We start from the raw sequence: 12,314 nt of genomic DNA, 5'->3' as shown, positions 1-12,314 counted from the left end.
ATTATGCATGATTCACTATTAGCAATTAAAAAACAGTTAAACAGAAACAGTTTTAACACTATCACTTCTCTGATAAATAAAATCTGGATGTTAAGTTCTTTTATTCCAGTTCTGAGTAAAGATGAGCTGAAGGATCTCAGTCTCTGTGACGAAGAGGCTATCTCAAGCCTTGGCATTTGTAGGCTCCATTCGCAGCAGAAGAGCTGTCGGAGAGATTTTCCATGTCACGGGTGTCTTTTTACTGTAAGTAAATATGCCAAAATTAAAGGGGACTGGCCCACAAACCTTTAAACCAGTGGTTCCCAAAGTGTGTGTGTGTGTGTGTGTGTGTGTGTGTGTGTGTGTGTGTGTGTGTGTGTGTGTGAGAATTTAAAAAAAAGAGAATGCTTGGACACTGCTTGCATAATGGACAGGTTTTTGACGGGGCTCCCACACAAACGCAAAGCAGAAGATGAGGCATCCCCAAATATGCTTCCAAACCAACGTCCTTCCAAGCTAAAGACTAGAAAATGTGATGAAATATATCTTCCCTTTGGCTTCACCTGCACAACGGTGGTGCCAAGGTAGGTCTCTGCGAGAGAATTTGTTTGCCCTGCATCAGGAGCATGCGCTGGGCTGTCCAAATCACGGACAAACAGGATCCCACAGCTGTTTTAAACCCATTTGCACAGAGGCATTTTTTGAAAAATGTATTGATAGCAATGTTGAATATTATTACACATTAAAAAAAACAAAACAAAAAAAAACAACTACATGTAAAATAATTACACTATAAAGATTATTTGTTTTTCTGTTATTTAAAAGAGGTAGTTTATTTTATGTATTTCTCAACCTGTAATTTATTGCAGTTTATTTGTTTCATTATTTACAAAAGGTTTGAGGTGTGAAATAAACTTGATGCTTTGATTCAAATGGAGTTTGAAGTCAAATATGGGTGTGTGGTTGGAGGATGTGTTTGTGCTGGACCGCCGTTACTGTGGCTTGTGAATGGTCCCAAGCCTTCATGATGCTACCTCTCCTTGCCATTTTGATGCGGGTTGATTCATTTTCATCTGACAAAAGAATGCTGTTGCTACTCCGGCTTTTTTGGGGACCTTTTGGCAAAGTCTAATCTGGCCTTACTATTTTTAGCCTGATGAAAGAAGTAGAAACATATGATCATCTACCACAGTAGATGTATACAGATTTTTATGGGGGGGGGGCTTGCATTTTTTTAACAATAAGCATAAGCACAAGCTTTTTTGTGTGTGTTCGGAATAATAATCAACATATTTTTAAGTTGTATAATTCGTTTTTAATTATTTTTAAACATTAATTTGTTCATAATTGTCTAAAAAGGTTTTTTGTTTGGGTTCATGTATGGCATTTAAACAGCTTTCCATTGTACATCAAGGTTTGATCTGTCAGCTCTCAAACATTGGAGTAATTCAACTTGTATTTAGAATCACAATAAATAGCGCGAGTATGGCATTTGTCTTGTTTGTGAGATTGCACAAATAGAAAACAAATGAAAAAATACAATGACTTAAGCACAGCTATTCCAGTGAGTACAGGAAAGAGATTTTACTGTCCAGATGAGGAATGCCTCACTAATATGACAGACCTATTACCAGTAACGATCCACCAGACAAATGATGCAGCAGCCGATTCAATTTAACATCTACATTAGCCGTGTGATGTGATTTAGGGGATGCATGCACGCTTATTTTCCAGCCGGCACACACACACACACACACACACACACACACACACACACACACAAATACAGTCACCATCAACACAAATGCATGCTAAAGTCTGCATGCTCAGTAACACATAAATTTTGTAAGGTTTTTTTCAGTCCTCTTCCAAATACAGACACAAATACACATCTTTGGCCACACACACACACACACACACACACACACACACACACACACACACACACACACACACACACTGTCAGGCTGTTATGAATTCCACAGAGCGGAGTGCAGAGCAGGAGAGAGATAATGATAATAAATGGAGAGAGCCTGAATATTATTTGACTACTGTGCCAATATTAGCTCCTCATCTAGCCAGTGTACCTCACATTAAACAAGCCTAACACTTAATGTCATGGTGCGGCTGTGCAGTAGGCAGGAAGGACACCAGAGACAAAAGCGAACTCAAACGGGCAGCTTTATTGCTCAACTCTTATAAAAGCACAAGGAAACAAAGGCCAGGGGTAGATAATAAAAAAATTGAGATGCTTCAAGGAAAAACATGCTACTGGGAGGGATGCAGCCATGAGGGGCAACGTGACAAAGGACAAAGGAAGACTTGAACAATAAATATATCAGGCAATGAGGGGAGATTTATCACCAACCTAGACACGAAACAGAGAACCAAAGCAATACTAACAGAAACTAGGAACAAAGCCACTTCTTGAAACCCAAAAGACACTGAAAAATGCTAACCTCTGGGTCCACAATTCAAGAATCCTGACGCTGACATGTGTCCAAGACTAACTGTTTTTTCCCACTTTCACAAAAAATATGACTTTTGGTTTTGGTTCACTTTACTGTTCCACTCACCATTTAGTTGGAAGAGGTAACAGGGAACTAATGATGACATTAATTCAATTATAAAAAAAATGTAACAAGTGCAAACTGTGAAAACTACACATACAACTATCTGTACAGTCCAAATTGAACTGATATGAAATGACAAAATATACTCAAATAATAGTTCCCTATGTGGCACCATTTTTAAGACAGATTTATTATTAAAACCTGTTTTGGATTATAACTTGTTTCACATGGATCCAATCCCAATTGTCACTGGAGGAGAGTCAGGCTACTCACGTATCACTTGATGTCTGATTATGAAAATTATTTAGTCCCACATTCACACCAACAGTTAATTTAGAATTACCAATTAGACACCAACTTCCTGTAATGATCTTCCTGTAGATATATGTCTTAACTACTCTGTCACAGTATAGTAGTGAACGAGTTGTTAACCATGAACAGCGAATGCACCATTTCGTCTTTGTTTTTTAATTATGGTGAAAAATAACAGAAAAGTGTTTGCAGAATAATATAAAGTAATCATAAAGTTAACTTCCTTAAAAGTTATGCTTATAAAATGTCATCATTTTCTTTCATTACCAATTGTTACCTGTTAGACTTTTTTTTTTAAATTAACTGTGGCCTTGAAAAACAGTGTGGATTAAAGAGATTCTTGTTGCAATTCCCGCAAGGGTCTCCTGAAAACCTGAAAACATAATTCCTCAGAACACAGCTGTCCACAGGAATTAAGAGGCATAAGTTAATGCTGTCTAACATTAATCACTGCCATTTCTGGCATGACAGCAGTCAGCAAGAAGTCATTTATATATGGGCCAGGTGTAGGTCTTAAGTTATTCGTTCTCCCACTTGCTAGTGTTAAGTTATAGTCTAACTCCTTAATGAAAGCTACATTTGGGCTACAGCTGCTGCACCATCTGGCACTGTAAATTATGGAAGGGAACATCTAGTGTACACTGGATTGCGCTATACAGCAAAACCCTGTAACGTGTATTACATTAAGAGGCTAGTCTGCTGATACCTCTGTCACTCAGGACTCTATTATCATACTATCCATGCATAGGCACGTACGCACACACACACACACACACACACACACACACACACACACACACACACACACACACACACATACGCACACACACACACACACACACACACATACGCACACACACACACACACACACATATACAGTATGCCTGTATGTGTATAGACAAAGTGATTATAACTTGTTGTTGTTGTTGCATGTTGGTCCAACACACATCTCCCACACCTTTTACACAGTTTTAGACATTTTAATTAACTAAAGAAAACCAAAAATTCTTTAAATAAAAGGAACACAAATATATAAAAGCCATAGTGTGGAAGTTAAGGCCACGTTTGTTATATATATTCTGCTCTCTTCTAACACATCAAATGAGAACACATGTTATGTATGTATGTTTTTGCTTGGGTTTCTCATCAGCCCAGGCCTGACTTGGTCCTCCATCAACCCATGCCGTCAGTTTGACTCTACTATTCTTAGTGGGTCCATCTGCCACTATAGTCCCCCTGGACACCATGCCTTCAGACACAGTTCCCATCTGACAAACTGCTCTTACTTCCCCATACAGACAGGATGTATTAAATTGGTCATGGTAGGATTCTACTGCATTGTGTTTAATTAACACCGGTTGTCACTGTATAGGGGCTGGTGGGAGATGTAAATATCCTGAGGTTTCGCTTTGGCTCAGCACGGTGACGTTAGATGACAAAATACAGTATGAAAAATGTATGTGATCTGTCAGAAATCCACAGAAAGGCAGCACGAAAGAAATCCACACTGTGGGTCAACCTTTAGAAACAAATTTGGCTTTTGAAAAAAGACTTTCCTCTTCCCTGAACATGAATTAACCAACTGAAACCTTACTTGTTTGACACATTGCTGGTTTACTGATGTTTCTGAGTTGGATTTATTAAAACCTGTTTCAGTAAAAGAGATTTTGGTCCTTACTATCATAAAACAATAAATGAAAAGAACATTACATATAGCATGTTTGTAATGTGGACACCTGTCAAAAGGATGCCTGTAAAAACCATCAGACGAGCAAAAACAGTTGCATCAAGTTATGGTCGTCTTTAATCCTGCTGCTGCAACATTTGAAGCTAAATTCTAAATTTGACAGTTTCTAGTTCTATATAGTTTATTTAGTTGAGTTGCAGATTTTTCTCTCCACCAAAATGAGCTTCCATAATTGCATTTTTTATAATAATGATAATAATAATGATAATAAAAATAATAAGCGAATACAACTGCTAGATTTTGTTTTACACAATACAGGAGTGTGTTTTTGCTCTTCTCTATCTTTCCTTAGGTCCATCATTGTCTACAGGTTTCATGGGAAGTATCAGAAGCAATAGAGGAGAGCAGGTGGAAGAGAGGGAAGGCCAAAGCTGTGCATAGTGGCCTTCCCTGACCTGGACTGCTTTGTGAAAGTCAGAGGCTAACAAAAAAGACAGAATACAGTAAGAAAAGAGAAGGGATGGCAGACAGTAAGAGAAAAGAAGGGAAAGGGGAGGTGTGAAGAAGGAAAAAGCTAAAAGAGAAAAAACAAAAACGGCAGCGAACAAGGGAAAGAGACTTGACAAAGACAGTCCCTGGGGTTGTCTTCCTTCTTCTGTGTGCAATTATATGTGCATGTGTGTGTGTCTGTATGTGTGTGCATGTTTGTGTAATGAGCATAGTGGGCTCCTGAAGCAGTCATGCTGAGTTGCAAAACCAAAAGAGACAATAGAATGGCTGCAAAGAGGGGAGAGGGAAGTCGTTATGGACCCAATAATACATATATATGCAGGCAAGTCACACACAAAACTCCAGTGAATCAGTGAGCCAAAACTGTCACAGTGAGAGAAGGTTCCACTGGGTGCCAAGTTGTGTCCCTGTCGATTAGAAAAATGCTGGTGGCATTTGAAACAAACATACACACACACACACACACACACACACATACACACACACACACACACACACACACACACACACTTTGAAAAAAAGAGTAGAACAGGCCTTGCAGTACAAGAGTGTATCTTCTTGTCACATCTGGCTTGTGGAACTGAACAACGAATGAACTGAGTACAACGTTATGACACAGTTTAAAAGCTACAGAACAAACAAACTTGCAAAGACAATACAAACACCATCACGTTTGACAGTACATAGTTAGTTCATCTCAAATCAACTCTTAGGCCATCTGGTTTTTATTAAAATTTTACAGTAGGAAGTTTGATGAGAAATCTCACCTTCATATGTCAAATACCTTTGAGGTTATATTTTCTGGAAAATTGGTCTGTCAACCCACTTTGAAGCCATCAAAACTTGATGAATATCACAAAAACTATTAAATATATTTTTAAAAATGCCTGAAATAACCAATGCCCTTTCTTACATGAATCATGGACTATTGGTAACCTACCTGCATCCTTTCACTCTCCTCTGTGAGTTTGTTGTTATTCCAGTTACTTCCATGTTGTAATTTATACCTAATACTTATACCTAATTTAACCTAAGTTAACCTTGGAATATTTAGTACCAAATAATGTTTTTGCATAGACGACTTCCTATCATAGCACCAGGCAGTGAATTCTTGAGAGAAACCAATTTTTTCACAAAAGCTGGTAGAAACAGTTGAGATGCCCAGGTGTTTGATTTTATACACCTGTGGCCATGGAAGTGATTGGAACACCTGAATTAAGTGATTAGAATGGATGAGGGAATAACCTTGGCAATATAATGTAATTTTACATTCAGAGATATAAAGAAAACTAGTATAAATCAATTTATAAAACTCATAATAACTTATTTTGGAACAATCTTTACATGTTTATAGAACAATTGTTCTCTCCCTGATCTCCTCAGCATCTCTCTGCAGCCTCATGTCCTCAAATCATTTATATTTGCATTTTTAATAAGAATGCTATTTAAGCATTTACTTTATTGTTATCAAAATCATTATTATTCAATAATACTATAATTTTCAACTATATATTTAAGCTTTTAACAGACATTTATGCAATATAATGAAGGAATGCAGGATAAACACAAAGAATGTTAAATGCTTAAATTCAAAGAGAATTTGGATAATTTTCTTCAATCTTTTAACACAGGTTCTCTCCTCTGAAATACAACTTTAAAAAAAACCCTATATACTAATAGGTAAGTATACACTCTTCTCTTCTTGTTGTCCTTAGCGGGCGACCAGCGGCGGTGATCTGCCGCGCAACCAGTACGCTGCTGTACACTGTAAAACCTAATAAGTTCACAGAACTCAAAAATTGTTGTGTAACAGATTACACAACAATTTTTTAGTGATGTTTTTAAAAGTTTTAAGTTTAACTAAAATAAAAATTATAGTTGCAGTTGCCTTAAATTACCTCAATGTTAACTCATAAATGTTGATATTCCTCAACTTATAATTAGGGAGTAATAAACTCAAAATGTTCAATTTTTTCAACTTAATTAAGGTGGGAAATACACTCAAAATATTTTACATATTGCAACTCATACGATGTGGGAAATAAACTCAACTTTTTCATATTTTCTAACTTATAATATGGGAAATAACACTTAAAATCTTCAATATTTTTTAAAATACTGTGGGAAATACACTTACAAATAATTCTAAACTGTTTGCCCAGTAAATTATAATCAGCTAAAAGTGTTAGAAAACATGAAAGTAACAACACTAACAATTTAACAACTTTTTATTAAACACAATGTGCTTTTAAAAAGGCACAAACAACAGAGCTCACTCATAAAAAAGTGATTCATAAATAAAACAAGAGAAAAAGACTCCAAGGGTCTCCATCTCAATTCTAAAATTCAATAACATTTTCAGTATTAACAGCAATTGCAGCTATTAGAACATTGATGCATTTAACACTTACTGTACCTTGACAGCTGCAGCTCACTTTCTTTTTTAAAAATACATAAAAAAAACAGTACTGGTTTCCACTGCTGTACTTATAGGGAACAAACATCAAGGCAGTGCATTTACGTATTAGGCAACAGAACATTAAACATGAATAGTGAACTGAACAGTCATTCATCTTAAATGTGAGGTAGAAGAGGCAAATGATTAGGAAAAAAACAAACAAAAAAGCTTCCTCAATACTCAGCTTAACAAGTAGTCCATTCTGAGTGATTCACTCATTGAACAAATCATTCTTCAGCATCAGTAGACGCCCTTTCAGTGGTTTGTTGTCCTCAAGGCACATCACAACCTTCTGGATAAATGTGAATGTAAGCTCAAGTTTCTTTGGGTATTGTAGGTCTAATGCATAGATGTACCCAAAGAGCAGGAGAAATGACTCAGCCAGATTTGTGGGACCATTCACAAGTATTTCATCCTCAACGACAATGCAGATGCTTTCGGGACTGAAGAGGGCCGAATCAGTAGTGTCATCCGTGACAACTGTCAGCAGAGCCACAGGAGTGTCAGTGAGGTCTGGACCATCTGCTGACTGCAAAACAAAAATAATACAAGAATGAGTTCAGCCCCACAAGGACACAAATCATGCTATTGATTAGAGGTGTGAATCTTCATAAGTCGCACGTTTCTTTTAGGATTATAATGTCAACGATTTAATTTGATATTGCGATACATCATGATGCATTACAATAATCTTAATTTGGGTTTGGTTTCAAAACATGTGTGTAAATAAATGTTTTCAATAATAAATATATGCCAAGATATTCGTTTTTGTTATTTACCAAACATTTCTCTGACCACAACATGGCACCTCCAAAAAAATAGAACACTTGAATTTTAAAAAGGGAGATAGTTTTTATCTGCAGATTTTTTTTGTATAATAATCTTTCAACTATTTTCATGTTTTCTGGTTTATGCGTAACAATCTTCTTGCAATCTTATTCAACAATAGTTGATATATGGGAGAAAACAAGTCAGATGAGGACTGTGTTGAACATCCTTCCTGATATACACCCTGGTTCTCCTTGAGTTCTGAGCGATGTCATATAGTTGATGCTGAGACCAGTACACTTATATCAGAAGTCCTGAATAACGTGGAGGCATCTTCACGCAGGTACACAGGAAGTGCACGAAGGACGAGGGCCTGTCTTGTATTTACATCATGCTGTTCCTAGATGAACACACAATATCTATTAGAATAGTATTTACACAAATGCAGAGTAAAAACAAAGTGTTGGATAGCCATGTTCTGATTGTCATTGTTATAGATCAGGGGTGTCCAAACTTTTTGTGTAACGGGCTAAACCTGTCAATCTAGAAGGGTAACCCAAAAAAAAATCTAAAAATTTTGAATAATTCAAGGCAAAATTCTCTAGTTTCTTTGTATTTATTTTTTATTTAAATTGGGACACAAATGATAAAACTCACCCACTGACAACTGGTGAAATGTTGACTCTCTGTAGCGCTCTTTGCAGTCTGATATCTGTAAACAATATGTGCACAAAGACGACTTATTAATGTTCAAAAACATTTTTTGCACAGCACACACACACAAGTAGTCAGCTGATCTCATCTGATGCAGATCTGCTCCTTGATCAAGTGACATTTGTCCGGATTTTTGGCACGAGTGACGTCGAATCAGCACCGCAGCTGGATGGCCCGATTTACATACCCAGCGCAGCTGATACTCACCACAATAATTTACTAAGATTATATGCACTCCTGTTATTAAGTCCAGTTCAGTCTGTTAATGTTAACCGTTTCAAACTAATGTTGATAGGTGTGTTGCTAAGCTTAATAACTTAAATAACAAACTTGAAATTTACCCGTCCTATTTTCCCTTTTATTGTTTTTTCTCTGTGCTGTAAATCTTCTGTCTGAGAAGAAATCTGAGGCTGCTGTTCTGAAAATAAGCTACCAAAGCTTTTTCTGAATGAATCAATAAAGATCCATTTATGGAAAGCTGTGATGAAAGCAGTTTTGTCTTTAATTATATTCAACAATATAACATATTCGACCACTTTTAAGTGATTTTGTGATCTTTAATACACTTTAATACACTAAAGTTAAGGTTATTTACCTAATTTCTAGTAAGTAGCCCTCAGTGAAAAAAGTTTGGACACCCCTTCCTTACAGGTTAGGGAGTATTTGTGATCCGCACAGTCTGCATCAATGATTCTTTCTTAGCCTGGGAGCAGAACGCGGCTCTTTATTTTCATTTCATTTCAATTTACCTAGCAAAGATCGATAGGGTCTGGCTTAAAGGTGTCAAGGAGGCGCCTCAGTCTGGCTGGTTGAGCCTTGTTGAATTAGCGCGAACAATTTAGCTGAACTTCATTTGTAGCACCGAGTTCGACCAGTGTATAATGTTAGGCTGAATCAGGCGATGCATTTTTCCGCAAGCCTTGACTTGTAGAGCTCGCTTAGTGGAATACCCCTCTAAACTGTTAAAAGGATTTCGAGATTATCTCACAACCACACATTTGAGACTACGAAAAAATACAAACGTGTCTAATTACCATCATGATAACACACTCATGTTGTTTATTATTGTTCGCTTCATGCTAGCACACACACACAGCTCAACAGCGTAAACTACTGACTGTGTAACACGGACACTTATTGAAATAAGTATACTCACAATACGCACGTACATTACCGGCGAATACGACAACCGGTAGAAACGGACAGTGGAAAGTTTTAGTAGAAAGTTCAAATGCATGGAGCTAGAACTGCCACCGTCAACTTCCCGGGCAAGAATACAATGCATTATGGGAAATGTTGTCCCCCACGGAAAACCGCCAAAACGTTACATCATTCTAATTTGAAATAACATTACGTATTTGTCACATTAGAAAACTTCCCACATTACAATTACTTGGATTCGAATTCATTTATAACAAACATTCACTGTGCACAAAGTACGAATATATTTCCAGTAAAAAATAAAAAAGAATGTTTATCGAAATTAAATTTAAACAAAACAAAAACACGTTAGACTTACCAAATTTAGGGCAGTTGATGAAAAAAAATAAGGTGGTGGTCGTGGTAGGTTGAAGTTGGGGACTCTTAATCCACACGGGCTGGCCAAAACTTCCCCGTATCAAGGTAAATTCAAGATGGCTGACTCAGCTTTCCTGAGGGAGCGACAAGACTCCACCCACCAGAACGTCACTAATATATGCTTCTTAAACTTTTTGAGCGTTCCAAAAAAATTAGCTAAAAAATATTGAGCCCTATTCAATTAAAGCTGCACAAAAGCCAACAGAGCTCAATACTTTATAGTTTGCTCAACTACAAAACGACATTTGAGTGTTATGAGCTTATTAGTTATGAGCTAGAACAACTGTTAGGGATTACAGTGTAGGTGCCGCAGGTTCTCTTGCTTGACCAACGACTATCTTCCACGCTTTTCGATCTAAGGCGATGGTTCTTGCCTGCTCGAGGTCAAGTCGAAGGGCCTTCAAATCATCCTGGATTTGTTTCATCCATCCAGTCTTCTTTGGTGCATTTCGATGCACCCTCCAATCGGTGGGGCGGGTCAACCAGAGTAGGCCATATATATAATATATATTAGTGCTGTCAAACAATTAAAATGTTTAATCAGATTCATGACAGGGGTACTGTGGATTTTGATTAATCACAATTAAATATCATTAATTTTTTATTCTATATTAATCACCTTTCATTTTGCATGAGCAAACAGACTCGAGAAAAAAGGGGAAAATATACGCACTTAACATGTTTGTTAAGCATCTTGAACATTCATGTTAACAAAAAACTCTGTAAACATTTATCCACTCTCTCTCTGTCACTCTTGGGGAGGTACTTCAAGTCCTTGAAACAAGGAACCAAATCTATGTAAAGCGCGTGTTCTCAACGATATTAATAGGTCTGCAGTTTGTTGCAATCCACTTGGCAATTGTGTCAGTCAATATGTCTGAGGTAGACTTACTGAGTCCCCGATGCTCCGTGAGTGGTTTGTCACAAGCTAGGGTGATGCATTAGCCAAAGTTCTAGCAGCATGCCCGACTAACGTATGCTTCGCGTCAATGTAATATTTTAACCTTCGAAGTGCTTCGGTGAAAAGCAAATTCCTTCTTACACAATGTGCATAATACTTTATGTCGGTTGACTGTTCGATCTTGGTATTTTTTCAGGACTCAAATTTCCCATCAAGAGGGCAAATGTGCGTTTATCATTTTGCATATTCAATTCAATTCAATTTTATTTATATAGCGCCAAATCACAATAATAGTCACCTCAAGGCGCTTTATATTGTAAGGTAGACCCTACAATAATAGATACAGAGAAAAATCCAACAGTCAAATGATGCCCTATGAGCAAGCACTTCGGGGACAGTGGGAAAGAAAAACTCCCTTTTAACAGGAAGAAACCTCCGGCAGAACCAGGCTCAGGGAGGGGCGGGCCCATCTGCTGCCACCGGTTGGGGTGAGAGAAGGAAGACAGGATAAAAGACATGCTGTGGAAGAGAGACAGAGGTTAATAACAGATATGATTCAATGCAGAGAGGTCTATTAACACATAGTGAGTGAGAAAGGTGACTGGAAAGGAAAAACTCAATGCATCATGGGAATCCCCAGCATCCTGCTTCTATTGCAGCATAACTAAGGGAGGATTCAGGGTCACCTGGTCCAGCCCTAACTATACCCATATGGAAAAGAAATAGTAAAAACTTATATGTGATTACTCATGAAAGTGGCCACTTTCTCATTACTTTCATATATTGTTTTAGTAAGTATCCAAAACATACAAGTTTCATTATATAATTTTTCA

The 12,314-nt window shown here is 37.3% G+C and overlaps 1 long non-coding RNA gene across 1 annotated transcript; it reads right to left on the bottom strand.

The window, feature by feature from the left end:
- Positions 1–8,608: 8,608 nt before the first annotated feature.
- Positions 8,609–10,348, bottom strand: LOC146707008 (uncharacterized). Its single transcript, XR_014920730.1, has 3 exons — positions 10,159–10,348; positions 8,946–9,000; positions 8,609–8,688 (listed from the first exon to the last, which is right to left on the bottom strand). It is a non-coding gene; the product is annotated as an uncharacterized LOC146707008 (long non-coding RNA).
- Positions 10,349–12,314: the final 1,966 nt, after the last annotated feature.

The sequence above is a fragment of the Copadichromis virginalis genome, linkage group LG6, assembly GCF_057382275.1.
Source record: "Copadichromis virginalis isolate Kocher_CV1m ecotype Utaka linkage group LG6, C_Virginalis_male_GT1.1, whole genome shotgun sequence".
NCBI lineage: Eukaryota > Metazoa > Chordata > Actinopteri > Cichliformes > Cichlidae > Copadichromis > Copadichromis virginalis.
The sequence above is the reverse complement of the archived record's forward strand: the minus strand, read 5'-3'. Positions and strand labels throughout refer to the sequence as shown.